Source organism: Vipera berus, assembly GCF_964194415.1.
Source record: "Vipera berus genome assembly, chromosome: 7".
NCBI classification, from domain to species: domain Eukaryota; kingdom Metazoa; phylum Chordata; class Lepidosauria; order Squamata; family Viperidae; genus Vipera; species Vipera berus.
Genome location: NC_138209.1, coordinates 61221980 through 61243416, shown reverse-complemented (window position 1 = coordinate 61243416; position 21437 = coordinate 61221980). Strand labels below are relative to the sequence as shown.

The 21437-nt window shown below is 44.4% G+C and overlaps 1 long non-coding RNA gene across 2 annotated transcripts; it reads right to left on the bottom strand.

Annotated features, from left to right (window-relative positions):
• Positions 1-237: 237 nt before the first annotated feature.
• Positions 238-21126, bottom strand: LOC308671154. 2 transcript variants are annotated; one of them, XR_014027155.1, is made up of 3 exons: positions 20667-21126; positions 11433-11495; positions 238-678 (listed from the first exon to the last, which is right to left on the bottom strand). It is a non-coding gene; the product is annotated as an uncharacterized lncRNA (long non-coding RNA). The 2 variants fall into 2 exon arrangements; XR_014027156.1 differs by lacking the exon at positions 238-678 and adding an exon at positions 6200-6472.
• Between the last annotated feature and the right edge of the window lie 311 nt (positions 21127-21437).

Below are 21437 nucleotides of genomic sequence, written 5' to 3'. Positions count from 1 at the left end.
GAGGAATCTTACCCTCGTCTCTTCCATGCTGCTTTAATGTTGCCTGATAGTAGATTTGACTTCGGCTGTCTGCAGCCTAGGAGCTGGTCATATTCCTATGGTCAGTCTTTTGTCCGCCGGTACAAAGGGAATGCAGGCACTAACGAGGGGGTTGCTGCCCCCCCCCACGTTTCTGCAAAAGCCCCTTCTGTCTGGACACCCCTCCAGGGTGACTCTTCGGTCCTTTTAGGACCCCCCAGCGATGCAAATCTGGACGTGGAAGACAGGAAGCCCCGGAAACAAGCATTGTTTCAAAGAGGATCTTTTAGTGAAAGTGTTTGCAAAGTAAAAAGGCAGAATCTGAAGTTCCTGCACAAAAGCGTTAAACTAAAAGACCCATTTTTCAGCTCCACCCCAATGCCCCAACTCTTCAGGAGTCAATCCGCTGGTGTGAAGGAGTTATGAGAACTTAGAGGTGATAACCAGTCTTGCCAGTCAGCCGGAGTGAAAACAGATGGCCTTGAGAGTATTCCCCCCTCCCTAATTCCCATGTAGATACATCAAAGCAAAAGTAGAAACAAATGCTAGTAATACAGAAACATCCTCAATCCACACTAGTACGAGCTCCCCCTCCTTTCCTTATGGCAGTGTTCCAAAGGGACCTGACATTCTGCCCCCTTAAAAGAAGGGAAGATCCACCTGGAGAAGAGAAAAATAACAAAGGGGGGAAAATAGTAAAGTGTTCATTTAAGTTTATCAGGATAGCGGTCATGAAAGCATTTAATTAGTCTGGGGCTGTGCTGGTGAACCTATGGCACGTGTGCCACAGGTGACATGCCAAGCCCTCTCTGTGGGCATGCATGCAGTCACCCCAGTCCTAGGCCTTCAGTTCCATCCATGAGCAACCTGCATCAATACCCACGTGAGATCTCAAGAAGTTAGAAAGTCTGATGGAACTTTTTTTTTTACCCATAGTCCCACAAACATGAGGTAAAGGCTGAGAAGCAAATGTAGAAACAGAATGCAGCTGAAAGGCAGGTTAGTAAGAAAATTCTTGGGGGAGGTGAGGGCATCTGGGCGGGGTTGGGCACAGAAACTTTACCCTGCATGGTGCGGGAGGGTCAGGTGCATGCCCTTCCCATGCCAGGCCAGCCCCTGCAGCCTCGGGGTGGCCGTGCTGGGTGGTGGTGGGCATGGTGTTGAGGTGGGAGGGGGGGTTAGCAGGCTGACCAAAGCAGCAGGTGGAGTCCTGGAGGATCAGGGCCGAAGTGGGCAGTCGGGCCATTGGAAGAGCAATGCGTCTGAGTGAAAAGCGGCCTTGGAACAAGTGGGGCAGGTAAGGAAAGAAATCCTTGCTCTCCCCAGAAATTGCCTTTCTTTCCTTACCTGACTCCCAGCCCTGTGCTATTGCTCTTTTGCAATCAGCTGCTGCTGCTGCGTGCAATGAAACAAAGGAAGGTTTTTTGAGAGAAAAAAGGGTCAATCAATCAATTCTAACTTATCGTGAAAGATCACGAAGTTGGAATTGATTGACTGACCTTCCCCCCCCCAAAAAAAACTTCATTTTCTTGCACAGGGCAGCGGCGGTGAATCGCAAAAGAGAAGTGGTGGCAGGAGAAGGGTGCTCTGTGAGGGTTGGGTTGGCGTGGTGGAAGGGCGCTCTGCGAGGGTTAGGTCAGCATGGTGGGAGAAGGGCACTCTGTGAGGGTTGGGTTGGGGAGGCAGGAGAATGGCATTCTGCGAGGGTTGGGTTGGGGAGGCAGAATGGCGCTCTGTGAGGGTTGGGTCAGTGTGGTGAGAGAAGGGCACTCTGCAAGGGTTGGGTCAGTGTGGTGGGAGAAGGGCACTCTGCAAGGGTTGGGTTGGCGCAGCAGGAGAAGGGTGCTTTGCGAGGGTTGCATCGGTGTGGTGGGAGAAGGGCGTTCTGTGAGGGTTGGGTTGGTGCGGTGGGAGAAGGGCGCTCTGCGAGGGTTGGGTCGGTGCGGTGGGAGAAGGGCACTCTGTGAGGGTTGGGTCAGCTGGCAGGAGAATGGCGCTCTGCAAGGGTTGGGTCGGTGCAGCAGGAGAAGGGCACTCTGCAAGGGTTGGGTCGGAGTGGCGGTGGCAATGGAGCGCTCTGTTGGGGGGGGAAGTAGTGGCTGGTGGTGGGGTGCTTCTCACTGTGTTTTTTACCCCGGACCGTTAAACTATTTTTAAAAACACAAGAGTTATATGTATCATGGAAAAGCCAACCCATGGCTGAATGGAATATGACAGCCACCTTGGACTTACCATCTTACCGCATGTCAGAGCAAAGCCTTTCCCACTAACAATAGCTAAGACGGGTGTTCCCTGTTTTAAAGTAACAACCCCACAAAACCCCCACCCTTCCCCCAAAAAACACGACCTGCACACCTCCGAAGCCAATGCTTAATCAGTAAGTTGCCCAACTCCCCTGCCCCAAGGTGAGCAGTTGAGGCTTTGCCACATCTGGAGCTTCAGGAGTGGACGAGAGCTGCCTTTTAAATGAAGGCGAGGGGTGTGTGTGAAATTCTTTGGACCGTAGCTTTTCTCATACTCGTGTTCCCTCCGTTTTTAATCCCATGAAGGTGTTTGGTTATTTTATTAACCCATTGGTGGTAGCCTTCATAGCATTGTTAACATCATGGTCTGTTTAATAATTTTACGTGGTTGGCTCCCATCCCCTCACTCCCCCCATCACTTCTGCTGAGGTATATCTTGGTTCATGTTTATTCATGTTTATCCTGCCTTTATAAATAACTCAAGCCTAATAGTCTTTCCTTGACCTATTTTCTCCACAGCAATGACAACCCTGTGAAATGAGTTTGGTTGTGAGGGAGTGACTGACCTAAAGTTGCTCAGAGTGATTGACCTAAAGTTCATACCTAAAGCGGGACTAGAACTCGCAGTCTCCGTTTTTAGCCTAGTGCTTAACCAACAACCCAAATTGTCTTTCATGTTGTTGCCTTGTGGCTCCCTTGTTGAAATTCAAGCAATGGAAATATTTTTTTTATTATTCCTCTGAACAGATCAGCTTAAAAGAGAAGAACTCTTGATTGTGAAGCCATTTTAATCTTTCCATTTTTAGGATTATTGTAATCCGTGTGAAGTACTGTAGCACTTACTGTAGCACTTACCTTCTTCCATCCTTAGCAACACTGAAATGGCTTTTTGGTTGGAGACCTGATTGCCACTGGTCATCTCAGCCCCCTCGAGGGTCTTGCCCTTGGCCTGTTGGTGGAGCACATTCCCCTCGCACATCTCAGTACCTACTATGGCCTCCAGCCAGTTGCGCAGGTCCACTAGGCTGCCGCTAAGAGCTGCAGGCCTGCCCAGCATGAAGGAGGTGAACCGGTCAGCTAGAAAGCCCCACATAGAGGTGGTAGAGCATGCCGAGGGCCAGCAGGCAAAAGGCCACCCTGCGTGGGGAAAGTCAGATCCTCATTGGCATCATGGCCGCCCAGGCCCAGCAGAGATGGGGGAGCACACAAGCCTAGCTGGGACTGGGGGACCATGGTGCCAATGGAAATCTGGCTTTCCCAATTTGGGGTGGCCTTTGGCTTGCTGGGCGTGGGTCTGCTCTACCACCTCTACTCGAGCTTGATAGCCGACCATTTCACCTCTTTGTGCTGGGTGGGCTAGGTGCTCCAGGAAGTGGTGGTAGCCTAATGGACCTGCATGAGGTGCTGGCGGCGGCAGCCCAAGGTGGAGCTAAGGTGCATCGGGTGTGTGAGGGGAACAGGGTCCACATGCAGGCCAAGGGCAAGATCTGCAAGGGGGCCAAGGAGATGACCAGCAGCAACCTGCTCTCCAACCACAAGCAAAAACAGATGGAACGGAGTACGTGATCTGTATCATGTGCTTTCCCCCTCCCATATTCTGACTGCTGCTGGAGGGCTGGCCCGGTATTCGCAGTGGGCTGCGGAGCCCTAGAATGCACCGGTCAAGGGGCAGGCAGGCTGTGGCTGCTGAGAGACAGTGTTGGCCCCCATGCACTCACTTTGTGTAGTGTCAGGCAGGAGCTGCCCTGGCCCCTGCCTTACCTTGCCTTGCCCTGCGGCACTGGTAACCCTGACCTGCCCACTGCCTTGCCTCACCTCACCCCACAGGACGAGCCTCCTGCCCACCATCCCACCTGCCAGAGACTCCCTGGATCTCCCCCAACCCTGCCCGGCCCCCACAGGCATCCCTCCCCACAAGCAACATTGAGGTGGCCATGCCTACCCCGGCTATGCCCACTGCAGCCACACCCATCCAGTGGCCATGCCCACCTGGCACCCGACGATAAATAAGTGAGGTTTGGGTTGCAGTTTGGGCACTCTTGTCTCTAAAAGGTTTACCATCACTGGTCTAGGGGCTTCTACATGATTCTTTTGCACCCACTCAGGCTGAGCCCCAGGAAGATCTTTCCATGTTACTAGGTACTGGGTGACTCCATGGTGTGTGCATGAGTCTAGGATTTCTTTAATCTCAAAATGCTGTTCTCCCTACATCATAATAGGCTCAGGGGGTGCTGGCCTTAAGGGCGATACCACTTTTCATTTAAGGAGGCTGCAATGGAACACCAGGTGCACTTTTCTCAATGATTTTGGTAATTCTAATTCCATTGTGACTGGGTTAATAATTTGTTTTATAGGCAAAGGCCCTATAGATTTTGGTCCTAGCTTCTATGAAGGTTGTAGGACTGAAGGAACTGGGTGAACAAATATGCACGGTCCCCAATGTGGAATGCTTAGGTTACACTCTCTTTTTGTCAGCTTGGGCTTTATAAGTTGCTTGGGCATCACCAAGGCTTTGCGCACAATGGGCCACATATTTGTCAATTGATTGATCCACTCTTTTAAAGAGGAGATCGTGGGTTTTTGAGCTGGTATCTCAGGCATTGGGTTAAAATCTTGCCCAGTCACCACTCAAAATGGGGTGAAGCCTATGCTAGTTTGCACAGTATTGTTATAAACTAGTTCAGCAAATGGCAAGAGGTCCGTCCAGTCATCTTGTTGATAATTAATAAAACAGTGCAGGTGTTGCTCTAGTACTGAGTTTGATCATTCTGTCCCAACATTTGTCTGCAGATGATAACTAGAACTGAGTCCTTGGTCGGTTCCTAGGAGGTCCAGAAAAGCTCTCCAGAACTTTGATGTGAACTGGACCTATCTGTCTGAGATAATGCATTGTGGTGCTCCATGTAAGCGGTAAATGTGATGCAGGAAAATCTTGGCAAGTGCTTTAGCTGTGGGAATTCTCTGGCAAGGGATGAAATGGACTTGCTTGGAGAATAAGTCGGTGATGACCCAAATTACAGTGTTTCCTCAGCTTGGTAGTTCTACTATGAAATCCACAGAAATCTCTCTCCAGGGTGCTGAAGGTTTCAGCTACTGTTTGGAGTAGCGCTGGCATTTTTCCCTGCCTCTATTTTGCAGAAGCACATATGGGGCAACTGGAAACATAACTTTCAATGTCTTTTTTTGAGTGAGGGCCACCAGAACTGTCTTTTGATAAGGTGTAAGGTTTTCATGAACCCAAAATGTCCGACTAGTTTAGAGTTGTGAAAGGTTTGCATAGTTTTTAGCCTCTGGCTGGCAGGCACATACAATTTCCTAGCTACCCACACTAGTCCACCCTGTCTGGAGCAGAGGCTTTTGTGCCTGCCAAACTACTCATCTGTTTCTAAGACTTTTTTTAAAGTAGGCTGTGATAGCATTGTCTATGGGCATTTTCCTGTTCTGTTGCATTCTGGTGTTTACCTGAGTTGCCAGCTGATTTATGGGAAGAAGGGGCTTTACTATTTCCACCTTGGAACTGTTGTATTGCAGCATTCTTGACAAAGCATCAGCCAGGAAGTCCCCCCCCCCCCGATAAGTAGCATAGGGTGAAGTTGAAGCACTGGAAATATTGCGCCCACTGTGCTTGTTTGGAAACAAGTTTTGGTGTTTTTTTTTCAAAGCTTCCAGGTTTTTGTGATCAGTTGAGACCTGGAATGAGATTTTTCTACTTTCTAAGACAGGGGTGTCAAACTGCCAGCCCATGGGCCAGATTCATCATAGTGAAACTGCACCCACCCCTTTGCCGGCAATGGCAAAAAAGTCGCAGAATGTCACGACACATCATGTGATGTTGCGAGTTTGACACCCCTGTTTTAAGAAGTGCCTCCATGTGAGGGGAGCCCATCTAACCAATTAAGCCTCTTTCTCCCATACTGCAGAAAAAAGTTTTTTGAGCTTTTTGAATGCTGTCTGGTATTCCATAGTCCATTTCAAGGGTTGACTGGGTTTTGGTTTGTCCCCCACTTTTGTTTTTAGCAAATTAGTGATAGGGAGCCAATTTGAGTGAAGGAAGGGATGAACTGCCAGTAGAAGTTGGCAAATCCAAGGAAGCTTTTCAGTTGTTTCCTGGTTCAGGGAGGCACCCACTCCAGCACTGCCTGTATCTTTTCTGAAGCCATATCAACCCCTTTGTGGGAGATCCAATAGCCCAGGCAGTCAATTTTTTCTTTCTGAAATGCACATTTGGATAAATTGGCATACAATTTGGCCATGCAGAGTTTTTTAAGTATGGCCCTGCTTTCATTTTGGGATAAATAAGAATGTCATCAAGGTACACTAGGACCCCCTTGTACAAAAGTTTATGGAGCACCTCATTTATCAGTTGCATGAACACTGTGGGTACTACTTGCAGGCCAAAGGGGACTATTTTGAACTGGAAACAGTCTAGTGGGCAGCTGAAGGTGGTTTTCCATTCATCCCCTTCCTTGATTCTGATGAAGTAATAAGCCTCCGACAAATCTAATTTTGGGGAAAAAAATCTTTGGCCAGTTGGGCTAACATGTCCTTCATGAAGAGAAGGGAGTATACATGAAGTATTAATACCATTTTACAATGCCTTGGTAAGGCCAGTCTTGGAATACTGCATCCAGTTTTGGTCACCACGATGTAAAAAAGATGTTGGGACTCAAGTACAGAGAAGATGATTAGGGGACTGGAGGCTAAAACATATAAGGAACAGCTGCTGGAAATGAATATGTCTAGTTTAATGAAGAGAAGGGCAAGGGGTGACATGATAGCAGTGTTGCAATATCTCAGGGGCTGCCACAAAGAAGAGAGAGTCAAGCTATTCTAGTCAACCCCCTTGAGGCTTTCATCAACCAATGAGAGCAAGGTCTAGACCAGGGCTAGTGGTACGTTGGCACCTGGCAGGTGGTACGTGTACAATGGGTTGAACAGCATTTTTAAAAAAATGTTAAAAAAGTGTAAAAGTTGATGAGGTGAAGTGGTAGCAGTGCCGTACAGGCTTATGGGAAAGTCAGCTGGAATTGTACGTTGCCTGGGTCCTACTGAGAGCCCAGGATCAAAGTGCACAGCTCCAGGTGATTGGCAGTGGCTTTGGGGGTGGCAGGTGGCCTCACGCAGTCTTCAGGTGGAGATTCAGCTGGAGCTGCATGAGGCATTGCCTGCCTGGGTCCTGCAGAGAGCCCAGGATCAGTAGGATCAGAGTGCACAGCTCCAGCTGATTGGGAGTGGCAAGCAGCCTCACCCAGTCTTCAGGCAGAGATTCAGCTGGAGCTGCAAGAGGCATTGTTTGGGTCCTGCTGAAGGGGAGAGAAGAAAGGATATTAAAGGGGGTGAGGGAAGAGATGATATTAAAGGGGGTGAGAAGAGGATATAAAAGGGGGTGAGAGAAGAGGATATAAAAGGGGGTGAGAGAAGAGAGGATATTAAAGGGGGGTGAGGACTACCTGTACTTTATCACTTTTTTCCATTTTGAGGGGGGGGTCAACAAGTTTTTGACACCTTGCTAGGCAACTGGTGGTACTTGAATATTGCCATATTCTAAAAGTGGTACAATCGGTGAAAAGGTTGAAAAGTCCTGGACTAGAGGCTGGATTGGAGCAGTTGGAAAATGCATCTTCAAGATTAATAATAATAATAATAATAATAATAATAATAATAATAATAATAATAATAATAATAATAATAATAATAATAATAATAATAATAATAATAATAATAATAATAAAAAAGAAGAAGAAGTAGTAGTAGTAGTTGTTGTTGTTGGAAGGGACCTTGGAGGTCATCTAGTCCAACCCCCTACTTAGGCAGGAATCCCTATACCATTTCGGACAAATGGCTGTCCAGACTCTTCTTAAAAACTTCCAGTGTTGGAGCATTCACAGCTTTTGGAGGCAGGTTGTTCCACTGGTTAATTGTTCTAACTGTCAGGAAGTTTCACCTTAGTTCTAAGTTGCTTCTCTCCTTGATTAGTTTCCATCCATTGCTTCTTGTCTTGCCTTCGGGTGCTTTGGAAAATAGCGTGACTCCCTCTTCTTTGTGGAAGCTCCTGAGATATTGGAACACTGCTATCATGTTCCCCCTTCATCCTTCTCTTCATTAAACTAGACATACCAATTCCAGCAGCCGTTCCTTATATGTTTTAGCCTGCAGTCCCCTAATCATCTTGGTTTTTGCATTCATCCTTCTCAAGAAGCTATCACTCAACCTAAGAATTCCGAATAAAGATTAACCAGTCTACATTTTTGAGAGGGTTGCAGTAAAGGTAGTCGTCGACTTATACAGTTCACTTAGTGACCGTTCAAAGCTACAATGGCACTGAATAAAATGACTTATGACTCTTTTTCACACTTAAGACCATTGCAGCATCCCCATGGTCATGTGATCAAATTCAGACTCATATTTATGATGCTTGCAATGTCCCAAGGTCATGTGATCACCTTTTGTGACCTTATGACAAGCAATGGGGAAGTGAGATTCACTTAACAACCATTTTACTAACAACTGCAGTGTTTCACTTAACCACTGTGGCAAGAAAGGTCATAAAATAGGGCAAAATTCACTTAACAACTGTCTCACTTAGCAACAGAAATTTTGGGCTTAATTTTGGTCATACCTCAAAGACTACCTGTAGTAGAGTGTCTTGGAAGAAATTATTATTAATCCTTTTCAACTTAGATTATTAAACCTTTTAAACTGAGTTCAGGCCTTGGCATGGCACTAAGGTTGCATAGTTGGATGCCATCTGATAAGACATAGATTGAGAAATACAAAACCTCCTGGCATTAATTGATATCTCAGCCTTTGATGCCGTCAGTGTTCCTCCCAGAGTCCAAATGGCTCATGCCCTATTATCTATTAATTGATATTTGGATGATAACCAAGTTGTCATCTCTATCACAGGTCTCTTTAAAAGTTAACAAGAACAAAGTCTGTTCTATGTCTTCTCATGAAACATCACATAAAAATGAAGAATGTGAAAGCTTTAATGGTCTGTTTTATAAATATACCTAAAGATTGTTTTTCCAAGGCAGAGCAAATTAGTATTTAAGTCATATACTTAACAAAACAAATATGCTGGGATGCTGCATAATTAGAAACAAGAAGAGGTAGTGGATTCCAACAGCCATTCTTTATCAACCTTTCTCAAATGGTTACTTAGCAGTGAAATAATATGCTAAGAATGAAAACAGGCTGATTTAACAGAAACTGCTTTCACAGGAAAGTTTTTTAGAATAAAGGAAGGAGGAAGCTACAGTATTTCATGTGCCAATAAAACATAAGTAAATAGCTAGATAGTTACAGTATTTAGATATGCCCAGTGATTTTTTTGTAAAAAAAAAAGGTGCCAGAACTCACACACATCATACAGTCCGCCTTGCCTACCCTACAAGGTTTACCTTTGTAACTGGAAAAAAAAACCTTCAATTTTTAGTGTATCTAAGACTAGGATTTTGTTCAAGGCAACTCTGGAAAATCCGTCAAAGAAATGTGTGGGAACTCCATTCCAGTGTGTTCTATGACAAAAAAAGCCCTAGATATGCCATGTAGAGTCTACAGCAGGGGTGTCAAACTCACGTGACGTGACGTGTCATGACGTATCACAACTTTTTTTTGCCATTGCTGGTAATGGGATGAGCACGGTTTTGCTATGATGCATCTGGCCCACGGCCTGACAGTTTGACACTCCTGCTCTACAGTTTCCAGTCATGTGCAATCCCCAGATCCTTTTTCTCCTGATTCTTTTCTTTTATATCTTTTCTTTTCTATCTACCTGCACTTTTTCAACAGGATTTCCCTAGTATCACCCAGAACTTGTGGAGTAGATATTCAAATATTTGGAATTACTAAGTCTGTGACACTACTAAAAATAAAATGCTTTAGCCATGGTATTTTTTAAAATTTGTCATTTCTCAATGCAAAGAACTTTCAAGAAAATGGTAAGAATGTAATTGTTTCTTTCAGATCTCTAGCTACTTCTCAAAATTATATCTCAAATCAGTTGACTATAACTTGTAGTAGTTCTACAGATATGAAATTTTGATGAGGCCGAGAGTTGTAGCTGTCTGAGATATACTCAGATCAATGAGTGTAATTATGCTTTTTGGCAGTTGAATATTGTCTATAAAAGAAAAATGTTCTACATTCTTTCTGGATACTCCTTGAGGTCCCATTTTCCAGAAAAGAGTTATGATTACTTCTTTAATCAGGAATCAAGTATAGTAAAAATTAGTTCGCCTTTGATTTCAGACCTGTTTTTTTTTCAAGCATTCCAATAGGCAATACAAAATTCATTATACTATAGATCTAAGAATAGAATAGAATAGAATAGAATAGAATAGAATAGAATAGAATAGAATAGAATAGAATAGAATAGAATAGAATAGAATAGAATAGAATAGAATAGCTGATGTCTTCCAACTGTGTTCCTTAAATACTGTCTGGCAGGCCAGGCTAAATTAGAATTTTGAAAATTTTAACTGGACATCCTTGGATTTTTGACTCCTGTAGTACTGGAGTATTTAGATACTGTGATTTTGGACATCTATCAAAAGGACTACAACAGACAATGCTTGCCATATACAGGTAGTCCTCGACTTACAACCACAATTGAGCCCAAATTTTCTGTTGTTAAGTGAGACATTTGTGAGTTTTGCCGCATTTTACGACCTTTCTTGCCATAGTTGTTAAGTGAATCACTGCAGTTGATAAGTTAGTAACACAAATTTTAAGTTAATGTGGCTTCCCCATTGACTTTGTTGCAAAAGGTGATCACATGACCTTGGGGCACAGCAACAGTCATAAATATGAACCAGTTGCGAAGCATCTGAATTTTGATCACACGATCATGGGGATACTGCAAAGATCGTAATTGTGAAAAATGGTCATAAAGTCGCATTTTAGTGCTGTTGTAGGTTTAAACGGTCACTGAACGAAATGTTGTAAGAAGTGATTACAAAACAGATGGCAGGGTAAGTTATACAGAGTTAGATGAGCTGTTCCATATATTCAATACCTCAAAGAATTGTTTACTTTGTGATAAAAGGTACATCAGTATTTCAAGTGCCAAAGAGATATAATTTCTGGCCTAGAAACCCAATGTATTTTAAACAGTTCTTTTATCAAGGACAAATTTTCACTGGTGAGAACATTCAACACATTTCTTACTTATTTTTTCTTTTTGTTTTGTTACACAAATTTAGAAGAGCTTCTGGCTTCTGGCACTGTCTCCTGCAACAGAAATCAGTCAAATAAAAGAAAAAAGTATTAATAATAAAGTTAACATATTCTTACCTATTTGGGCCATAGACAAGAAAATTCTCTGGACAAATAATTGACTACCGTACTTTTTCAGTTAAGTTAACATTTGAGAAAATATCTGCAACCAAGACCCTTAAGTAGTTGATTCTGAAGTTTCAGAAAAAATTTCATTCATCACTTCTAACAGATGTGTGACAAATGTTTGTCATAACACTTTCCTTTTTAATTAAAAAAAATCTTGGTGTCCTAGGGCAACAACCTGATACAATGACATTATAGAAAGGAACAAAATAACTTCTGGTTTTGTATTGTGGCGAGTGGCAAGTTGGAATGCAGGAAGGCAGAGCTCTGCCTTCCACGCCTGACTTCACTCTTCTGGGGGCCCTGAAAAGGATGTAAGTCATCCTGAAGAGGCGATGAAGAAGGAGGGGTGACTTGTCGATCACAGAGAGATGGTGGTCTCCGTGTTCAATCCAAGGAAAGCCCTCTAAACCAGCAGGGGAAAGACCGGCCACACCTCTGCACCAAACCATTAGCTGCTGACACCTGAAGAACAAAAGCTTTAATTAGCACACCGTAATTAGTATGTTTGGACTGGGTGAGAATATTGATCCTTTCTTTACTATTTTATAACTGAATTTCCTGGGAAAGGCTTAAAACCTCTGGATGTGAAGGGAAGTGGCGTTTTAAATTTTTTATGGGGGACAGAAATACACAATACCAGTGGCGTAGCGTGGGGGGTGCAGGGGGGGCCGGCTGCACCGGGCGCAACATCTGGGGGGGGCGCGCTCGCACTGAGCTGCTCAGGGAGCCCCAAGGGATGCACAGAGTTGGCTTGGCTCCGCTCTCGAGCTGCTCTTTCTTGCAAAGCGAAATGAGTCCGGCAGGTGAGATGGGCGGCCACATAAACTGAATAAAATAAATAGAAGCGGCCAACTCTCCGCCCAGGCTCAGGCCAACCGCAAGCACCCCGCAGGCGCCCTGGCAGGTTTGGCCGAGCGAAGACGGACCCGCTGGCCGGCCGGCCTAGCTTCGTGCGCATGCGTGGCTTTATTTAGCGGGGCTCACGTGCGAGCTTGAATGCAGTGGCTCTTGCAGGTCGGAGCCCCGCCCAGCCGCCCTCGAGAGGGACCCGGAAGCATCCCGCATGCGCGCGACTCTTCTTGGAAAGTCGACGCCGCTGCGGGGCGCGTCTTTTCAGCAGTGCCGTGACGTCACCGCCCGCCCGCCCCTCTATTTCCGCTTCCAGTTGCCTTGCCACGCCCCGGGTGCTGACAACCCACGCTACGCCACTGCACAATACTGAAGTGAAAGTAATACAAAGCTACAGTTTTGATAAATCTGAGGATTGAGATAAATTGTTAAGATTTTCTCTTTGGGAAAAAATTATTGAGGTGAAATATAAGAAATATAAGAAATCAACCCTTTGTTTTAAGAGTGGAAAATGGACTTTGAATGACATGATCTAGTGGTGAATTTGAGTACAGCACTATAACTAGCTCCTTGGCTGCTTGGTGAATTTCAGCTTAAGGGAGAACAACTGGTAATAAAGGAAAATATTTTGGCATATTTATCATCCTGACCTTCTTGGACTATAAATAGCTACTGAATTTGGACTTTTAATCATAAGAGCTAGTAGGAGAGAAAGAAAAAAAATGACTTTTGAATACATTTGGCTGCACAGAGGTTGAACATTTTGAACACTTGGAACATTGTGGATTACAACCTTGCCTGACTGATAATTTTCAGGATACTTGAAACAAAGGATTATTATAAAATATTGCTATTAGGATTGGATTATAAAGGCTATATATAAAGACCAAAAAACTACAGGAAATTTTGTTCCACTCTTACTGAAACTGGTGATACTAGAGGATTTCTAGGAATGATGCCTCAAGAAAAAACAAATACCTTTCAGAAGGAAATACTCTCTATGCTACAGCAAATTCATCAAACAATTCTTGCACACAAAGAGGACATAAAAAGAAACCACAATGAGATTAAAAACAATCCAGATGATATAAAGGACCAAATCTCCAAGTTGAAGCTACAACTGGAAAGCTCCCAGACAACAACTACAAAGTATGAACACATAAACCAAGAATCAAAGGGTGAAGCAGAAGAAATGGATCTAGAGATGGAGGAAATAGGAGAAGAGAAATATGGACTGCCATACAGAAATAAAATACTCCAAGAGCTACCTATAACAATGAAAATACAAAAGACCCTTTACTCCTTTCTCCAAAATACACCTGATGACAAGGAAGAAGATTCTAGAAAATGAAACATAGAACAGGCAGGGGAAATGTTTAGGGAATGTGGATGGGCAGAGTTCTTCCCCAAAAATACTCTACCTAAATTGTCTTTTTCATGCCAAGCAGCTTTCACAAAAATAGAAAGAAAATTCTTGGGCGATTTAATTGCCCTGGCCTGGAAAGCTGCTTGGCAAAGAAAGAAAGCGAGAGTTAGACTTAAAAAACAGAGGATTTGATCTATCAGAGGTGGCACTATCTGTTTAATACACTTTTTTGAACATGATTAAAAGAACAGATGACCCTAAGATATAACTAGATTTTTATAATGAAAGATATGATTTAGAACAGGGCTTTTCAACTTTTTCGCCCATTGTACCACTTTTATGATAAGGCAATGTCCAAGTACCACCAGTCACCCAGCAAGGTGTCAAAAACTTGACCCCCCTCAAAAAAAGAGGAAAAAATGATAAAGTACAGGTAGTCCTCAACTTACAACAATTCGCTTAGTGACTGTTTGAAGTTACAACAGCACTGGAAAAAGTGACTTATGACCATTTTTCACACTTATGACTGTTGCAGCATCCCCAGGGTCATGTGATTTACATTCAGATGCTTGGCAACTGATTCATACTTATGACAGTCACAGGGTCATGTGATCACCTTGGCCGGGGGGGGGCATCTCATCACTCAGGTTGCAGGGTGCCTGTGTGTGGGGGGGAATCCATGGGTCTCTGGTGGAGGGGGGTGGGACTGGGTTGGGTGCCCTCCTTCCTCCCTCTCTCCCATTGTCCCTTCCTTCTTTCCTTCCTTTCTTTCCTCCTTCTTTGTCTCTTCCTCCTTCCCTCCCTCCCTTCCATTGTCCAGCCCTATGCCACCCAGACCGCAGCCTGGAAAAAAATCACGGACTCTGCCTCTGGCTGCAGCTTCTCCTCCAATTGGTCCCGCTTTCCCTGCGCAGACCAAACAGGAGATCCACTCCAGGTTTTCGAGCCAGCCTGACCGCCCGGTTCCCCAGTCTGGTGCATCCTTAGAACTAAGTGGCTGCTCTGGCTGCTGTGTTTCCCACCTGCCTTTCAAGTCGGGATAGACTGCCGCTGCTCTTCAACTTTGGAAGGAAAGACGCTGGAGACCTCTCTGGGAGACGCTGGAGAGGCGGCCCAGCCAACTCAAGGTCCCTCTTGCTGGGCACCATGCTGGCTGTCTCCCAAGCCTGCTCTCTCTGGTCAGGAATCCTCCTGACTGGCTGCCAGGAATGTGCACAGCAGAGGCGCTGCTCGGGGCCGGAGGACGATCGCACATGCAAGCAGGACAGCCACACAAGGCAGAGGTGCTGCTCCCCTCCCAGAGGGGAGGCTGGGCAGATTGCAGGCACTGGAAGCGGTGCTGGCATGGAGGGCGCTCATCCATGCGATCACCCTCCAGCCCCAAGCAGCACCTCTGCCATGCGCATCTGTCCTGCTTGCGGGTGCATTCACCCTGCCAGTGCCCTCAATCTGCCCAGCCTCCCCTCCCTTTCCTTCCTTCCTTCCCTCTTTGTCCCTTCCTTCCTTCCCTCCCATTATCCCTACCTTCCTTCCTTCCTTCCTTCCCTCCCTATTTTGCGAGAGGCCAAGCGGGAATGAAGCAGCCCTTGGGTCTGTGCTGCCGCAAGTGCCAGTGTTGCCTGGGCTCCTGCCCAGCTCACTTGCTTGCGAGGAAGGCCTCCATTACTGGAAAGAGACTCAAGAGGAAAAGGGGCAGCTGAGGATGCTCTGAACTATCTCGTGCTCACCTGCCTGCTTACCAGAGCTGTGTGCCAGGATCGAAAGAACCACAACCTGTAACGGGAGGCGGCATCCATGATGAGGCCACTCAGAAGCGTTATTGTCTCTCTCTCCATAACCGCCCCACCTGTCTCTCTTTCTCACCCAGCCCCATCGCAAAATAACCCTCCCCTGCGCGGTGGCCCCTGCAGCCTATCGGAGAGTAAGAGCCACAGTGGGATGCCGTCCCACTCAGCATGAGAGTTTAACGGCATCACCCAATTACAAGCCGCTTCTGGACTTCAACTCCCAGAATTCCTCAATCAGACACGCTGGCCTGGGGATCAGTTTGGAGATGCGGAGGGGAGGGGAGCGGCCAAGGGCTGCCTGTGTGACCTTGAAGTGGCCACCTTTGGAAGTACCAATGCTTGAGCCTGGCAAAGTGGGCAATGGGAGAGGAGCGGACCAAACGCCTTACCGGTAACTAGGACGCACCTTCCCAGCCAGCCATGTGTGCCTTGGATGGGGCTGCGCTTCTCCCAGGGGGCGGGGCGCCTGGGCACAGGGCCAATCAGGAGCCCTGCAAGGGGGGAAGCACTGGGAGCTGTAGTTGAAGGCTGAAACACCTTCAGCTGTAACTGCTCGCATGTGTTTGTGTGTATGTGTGAGCATGGATCAATGCTGCTTTCCAGGTGATAAATGCTTCTTCGGGGCTCAGCAGACGCGCCGGGATCAGCGCCAAACTCCAGCTGGAGCCTGGGGCTGATCCTGGTGCTTTCACTGAGCCCTGGCAGCCCTGAAGAAGCGCCGATCAGCTGCAAAGCAGCACTGATCCCGGCACTTGAGTCGTCCTGGCAGTCCCAGCTCCAAGCCGCCACCTCCCTCCCAGCCTCCTCACCGGCCAGGGCTGCCACCGGGAAGCCATTGATCCACCAGGAGCTCTCCGTGGATTGGAGCCAGTCGGCGGAGGTTGGGGCCAGCTGTACGCACCGATCAGCTGGCGACTCCATATGGCCAGCCCTGGGGAGGGGAGGGCCTCACTCTATGCCTGCACTCTTTGCGCGGCCTAGGGTTCCTGCAGGCCACCGCCAAGCAGCACTTTTTCTGCAACCAAGTGAACTGGGAAGGAGCGGAGCGGGGGGGAGGGGAGGGGGAGAAAGGCAATGTCGCGTACTACCAGCCCGGTCATCATGTACCACCAGTGGTATGTGTACCACTGGTTGAAAAGCCCTGATTTATAATTAAAATAGCATTTTTTTCTTCTTTTGATATGGGAAATTTAAAAATAAGAGGATTGGTATGAATATTTTTAGCTATATAAATGTAATTAATATTGAGAAAATCATAGTTGATAAAGATACTTTAAATAGTGATGGGAAATCAAACTTTAATAAGAGCACAAAAACCAGGATACTGGCTTATGAATCAATATTATTGTTACTTCCATTATATTAGTAAAATACGATGAAGATGTCTATACCTAAATTTGTATACATCAATAGTACTAAGAATTCTAATTGTTTAATGAGGGGAAAAGGGAAAAAATATGGGGAAGAAAGGAAGATCAAGGAAAAAATACTGGATTGTGCAGTACTGAATAGATTTATATTGAAGAAGTTAATGTTAAATATGTGAATGCCATGTTATTGATTGCTGTTGTGCAATCTCAGAGAGCTCTGGCAGCAACAAATACTTCCCCAGGTGTATTTGATATCGAAGCCAATTGATTATTATGTACATCTTTCCCAAATTATTAGTGAAAGAGAAAGAACAACAACCATGACAATCTAATCAGTTCCCCACATGTGGTGTTAATATTCACTATTAGCTTTCACCATACAAATGTATAAACAAGTGTTTCCTGTATTACGACTGCTGTAACCTAAAAGAATTCCCAATCTGTGAATGCAAAGGTGAAAAGTGTATGCCAAGCCATTTCATTTATGTATCTATTGTGAATGTTGCCTTCAGGCATTCAAGCTTGAACCCTGAGTGCAGTGATTAGAATTAGAATCTTTTAAAACTCAAATAAGCAGAAATCTCATTTCCCAGAAGTGTAAGGGATCTGTCCCAATTATGAAAAGAGTGGTGGTGGGGGCAGTGATGGGATTCAGCCAGTTTGCCCCACTTCGGCAGAACCGGTAGCTAATTTTTTGTTGCCCAGGCCCAGAATGGACTTCCAGAAGCAGCATCCACACAGAGATCCAGTTGTTCACATATTTGAATCCCACCACTGGGGGGAGCTACATCTAGTTCTCCAAGGGAAGTCGTAAGCAGAATAAAATGTCTTTTCCCAAAGAGTTGACAGATGTTTATATTTGCATATGGAAGAATCCAGCCAGTCAACAAGTTTATTTTTAGCAAACATAAACTTCATTACTTGCCTCCTCTCTGAAGCTGATGGGTGGACATAAAAATGATTAAATGGCAAGATGAAGCAATGTCTGAACTCCAGTAAAGGACTAAAACTTCTGAATTTATATAAATATTCTTCCAGTGGCAAAGGGAAGAAATCTTTTACTGTACAACTGTTAATATTACTAATATGTTTTTGAATTAAAGGGGGGGAAAGCATGTGTTACTCTTGAAAAGTTCATACTGAACTTTTTTTTTTCATGCTGACAGAGAAAATGTTAAACAATGCAAGAGTATTTTACTTTCTAATAGCCGTGAAAATGATTGCACAAAAATTTGGCTCTGATTTTTAAGAATTCAAAGGGCTGCTGTAGTGGGAACTGGTTGAGAAAGATTAATGATTCTAAATAAAGTTAGAGGATAAATTGTGGCTTCACAACTGCTATCACTACATCTGTGGGAATTTGCATATCCTCCCATGAACTGTTTTAGACTGTTTGGAATAATTCAAGGCATATGCACTTCATTCTCTTGGTGTCGTATAGTATTCCTGAAAGTTCATAATGGAAAGCAGTATTGCTACAGTATATTCCATCTTTATTGGCAACAAGATAATTAGCCTAGTATAGTATACATACAAAGCAGAAACAGGCAGAGAAAAAGGTGCTTGCTAAATTGGCATAGCAACAAAGTGAAAATAAAGAGCATAAAATAAAATTCACAAAACAGACAAGACTTGAATGGAATAGTACTATTCTGATGAAGACTTTTCCTTCAACAATTCATCACCAGAGGGAAATTAAAACTGTATGCCACTACGTAGTCTCCTTTTACACTGGAAAAAAAAATTCCTACACTATTAAAGTTTAAATCAGGAAAAATATTTTCTGAACAATTAGGTAACTCACTGGGAATGTAAAGTAAGGAGGCAATAGTGCCAAAAGAATCTGCATTTCACTTGCTCTTCCCCAATCTTTATTTCTACAATCAATGATTTATGATGTCAGGCTAAATCTAACCCCTTATGCCCATTTTTAATTCATTCAGATTAGGTACAGATGTGCTTGCATTTAAATTACTGGGGAATATATATGCTGTTCTTACATAAAGACTGTGTCATGCTTAGAATTGTGTGCAACCAGGCCCAAAGGCATAGCTGAAAAGAGAAAATACAAATTATAGCACATTATCAGATAACACAGATTGTAATTTTTGAAAATGTAGAGAAACCAGCATGCAATTTTTTTTTTGTTTTCACATAAATTGAAGGGTCTTCCTCATTTTCCATGTTGAACAAAAATTTAATTGCAGATCTGGGCAGATGGTGCAAAATCCTTGGGCAAGATTTAGCAATCATGCAGTGTCCACTTTGCATATTGCTTTAGCTATTAACGTAGGTAATAGCAGCATAGGAAGCAGTATTGGATCATGGGGAGAGAAGTAAACAAACTAAATAGGAAGGTACTAGGAGAGGGGGGGAAAGGGAGGAAAAAGAAGCAGAAAGTTAGATAAGGAAGATAGGAAGGATAAAGGAAAAGAAGTAATTTGGGCAAGGAGGAAAACACCAGCAAACAGGAGCACAGGAAATGAATGTGGACGTCATGTAAGTCACAACAATAGAAAAACACAGTCTGCTTAAAATAATACTACACAAACATTAGCTGTTGTCATGTTTTAATTGAACATAAGATGGAAACATTCACAGTGCAGGGTGGAAAAAGTATGTGAACCTTTGGACTTAATAACTGGTTGACCCTCCTTTGGCAGCAATAACCTCAACCAAACATTTCCTGTAGTTGCAGATCAGACCTGCACAAAGATCTGCCAACAAAACTGCGTATAGTCTCGGATATGGTCTTCCCAGTTGCAATGTATGGCTGTGAGAGTTGGACCAAAGAATTGAGGCCTTTGAACTATGGTGCTGGAGAAGACTCCTGCGAGTCCCTTGGACTGCAAGGTGTTCAAACCGGTCAATCCTAGAGGAGATCAACCCTGACTGCTCTTTAGAAATGCAAATACTTTGGCCACCTAATGAGAAGGAAGGACTCACTGGAGAAGAGCCTAATGCTGGGAAAGATTGAGGGCAATAGAAGAAGGGGACGACAAAGAATAAGGTGGCTAGCTGGAGTCACTGAAGCAGTAGGCGTAAGCTTAAATGGACTTCAGAAGATGGTAGAGGACAGGAAGGCCTGGAGGAACATTGTTCATTAGGTCGCGATGGGTCGGACACGACTTTGCAACTAACAACATCAACTCCTCCAGTCAGGTCTCAGATGTAAAACGTTCACTGTCTCCAAGTAATTCCTGTTTTAGTTATATCCAGAATCAACAAGTATAGTTATAAGATGTCTTTTCACTTGTAAACTCACACAAAGGCACTTTGTTTATACCAGGTATTGTCTCAAGGTCAAATACTTTCAGATTCTTTTATTATTTAATAATAATGTTATTTCTTCTTTCACCACTAGATGTCCTTGTGCACTATTTTATCAATATCTGGTTTTAAAAGATTGTTACAAAGTTTTTCTTTTAAAGTTCTTTATACATTATTTACCCTTGAAATTATACCTAATTTTTTCCCACCTCTTGTAGATTAAGTAGTCTTTCTTTAAATCAATCTGAGTTCAATTTTTGAAAGTTCTTTTGTATTCCTTAAAAATCTTCCCCCTTTGTAGTTGCTCACCACCTTTAAATCTTAGTCCTTCTGGGATCTTTACTTTTTAGCTCTTCCCAGTCAGGGGATCAAAGCTTTTTAAGTCCAAAAGGAAAATGAAAAAGAACTGGCTCACCCAGTTTCAGCACACTGTTGACAGTCAACTGTTTGGCGGAGTGCCACGGCTCCTCGCTTCTCTTCCGGCTGGCAACAACTTGGGCTGCCTGGGCTCACCCGGCAGCCTTTTTCTCTGTCCTTTCAGAGGATTTCTTCAGTCTCCCCATACCAACCGCCATCTGGTCTGGACTCCTGAGGCATCCCTCCTTCTTCGTTGCCCCTCCAGGGCAACTTTCCAACTCCTTGGGGTCACCGGGCAGAACGAAATCCGAGCCCCAGCTTCTTCCACCTGTCTCATCGAATGCCAAACTGGAAGCCCTCCATTCTGTTTTCTTCTTTCTCCTGCACCTTTGGTTGCTCTCCTCCCTTGATTAGATGAACAGCACCTGAAGTATACTATCAAGAAACACAAACAAAATTCCTTTTCTTATAGGTTTTGTGCTAGGAAACAGGCAACCTTGCTCACCAAGCTGTTCTAAGAAAATTCAAAATTTTCCAGCTGCCCAATGACTTTCCTCATGCATCTGGCAAAAATCCAATTTTGTATCAAAGTATAAAGAGAAGTATGATAGCTGAGCAAACCATACAATGACTCATCGACTTCCCATTTTTGAAGGACTCAGAAATTGTAAGGTTCCAATATTTATAAAAAGAAGTAGACAAATCACTGAGCATATACAAAGAACATTATTGTGGTCAGGCAAAATTTCATAACAAGAACAAGTCCAAACTAAAATCTAATTCTCAATTGTATAATTTCTTCCCTGGTTAGAGCATCAGGTTAGAAACC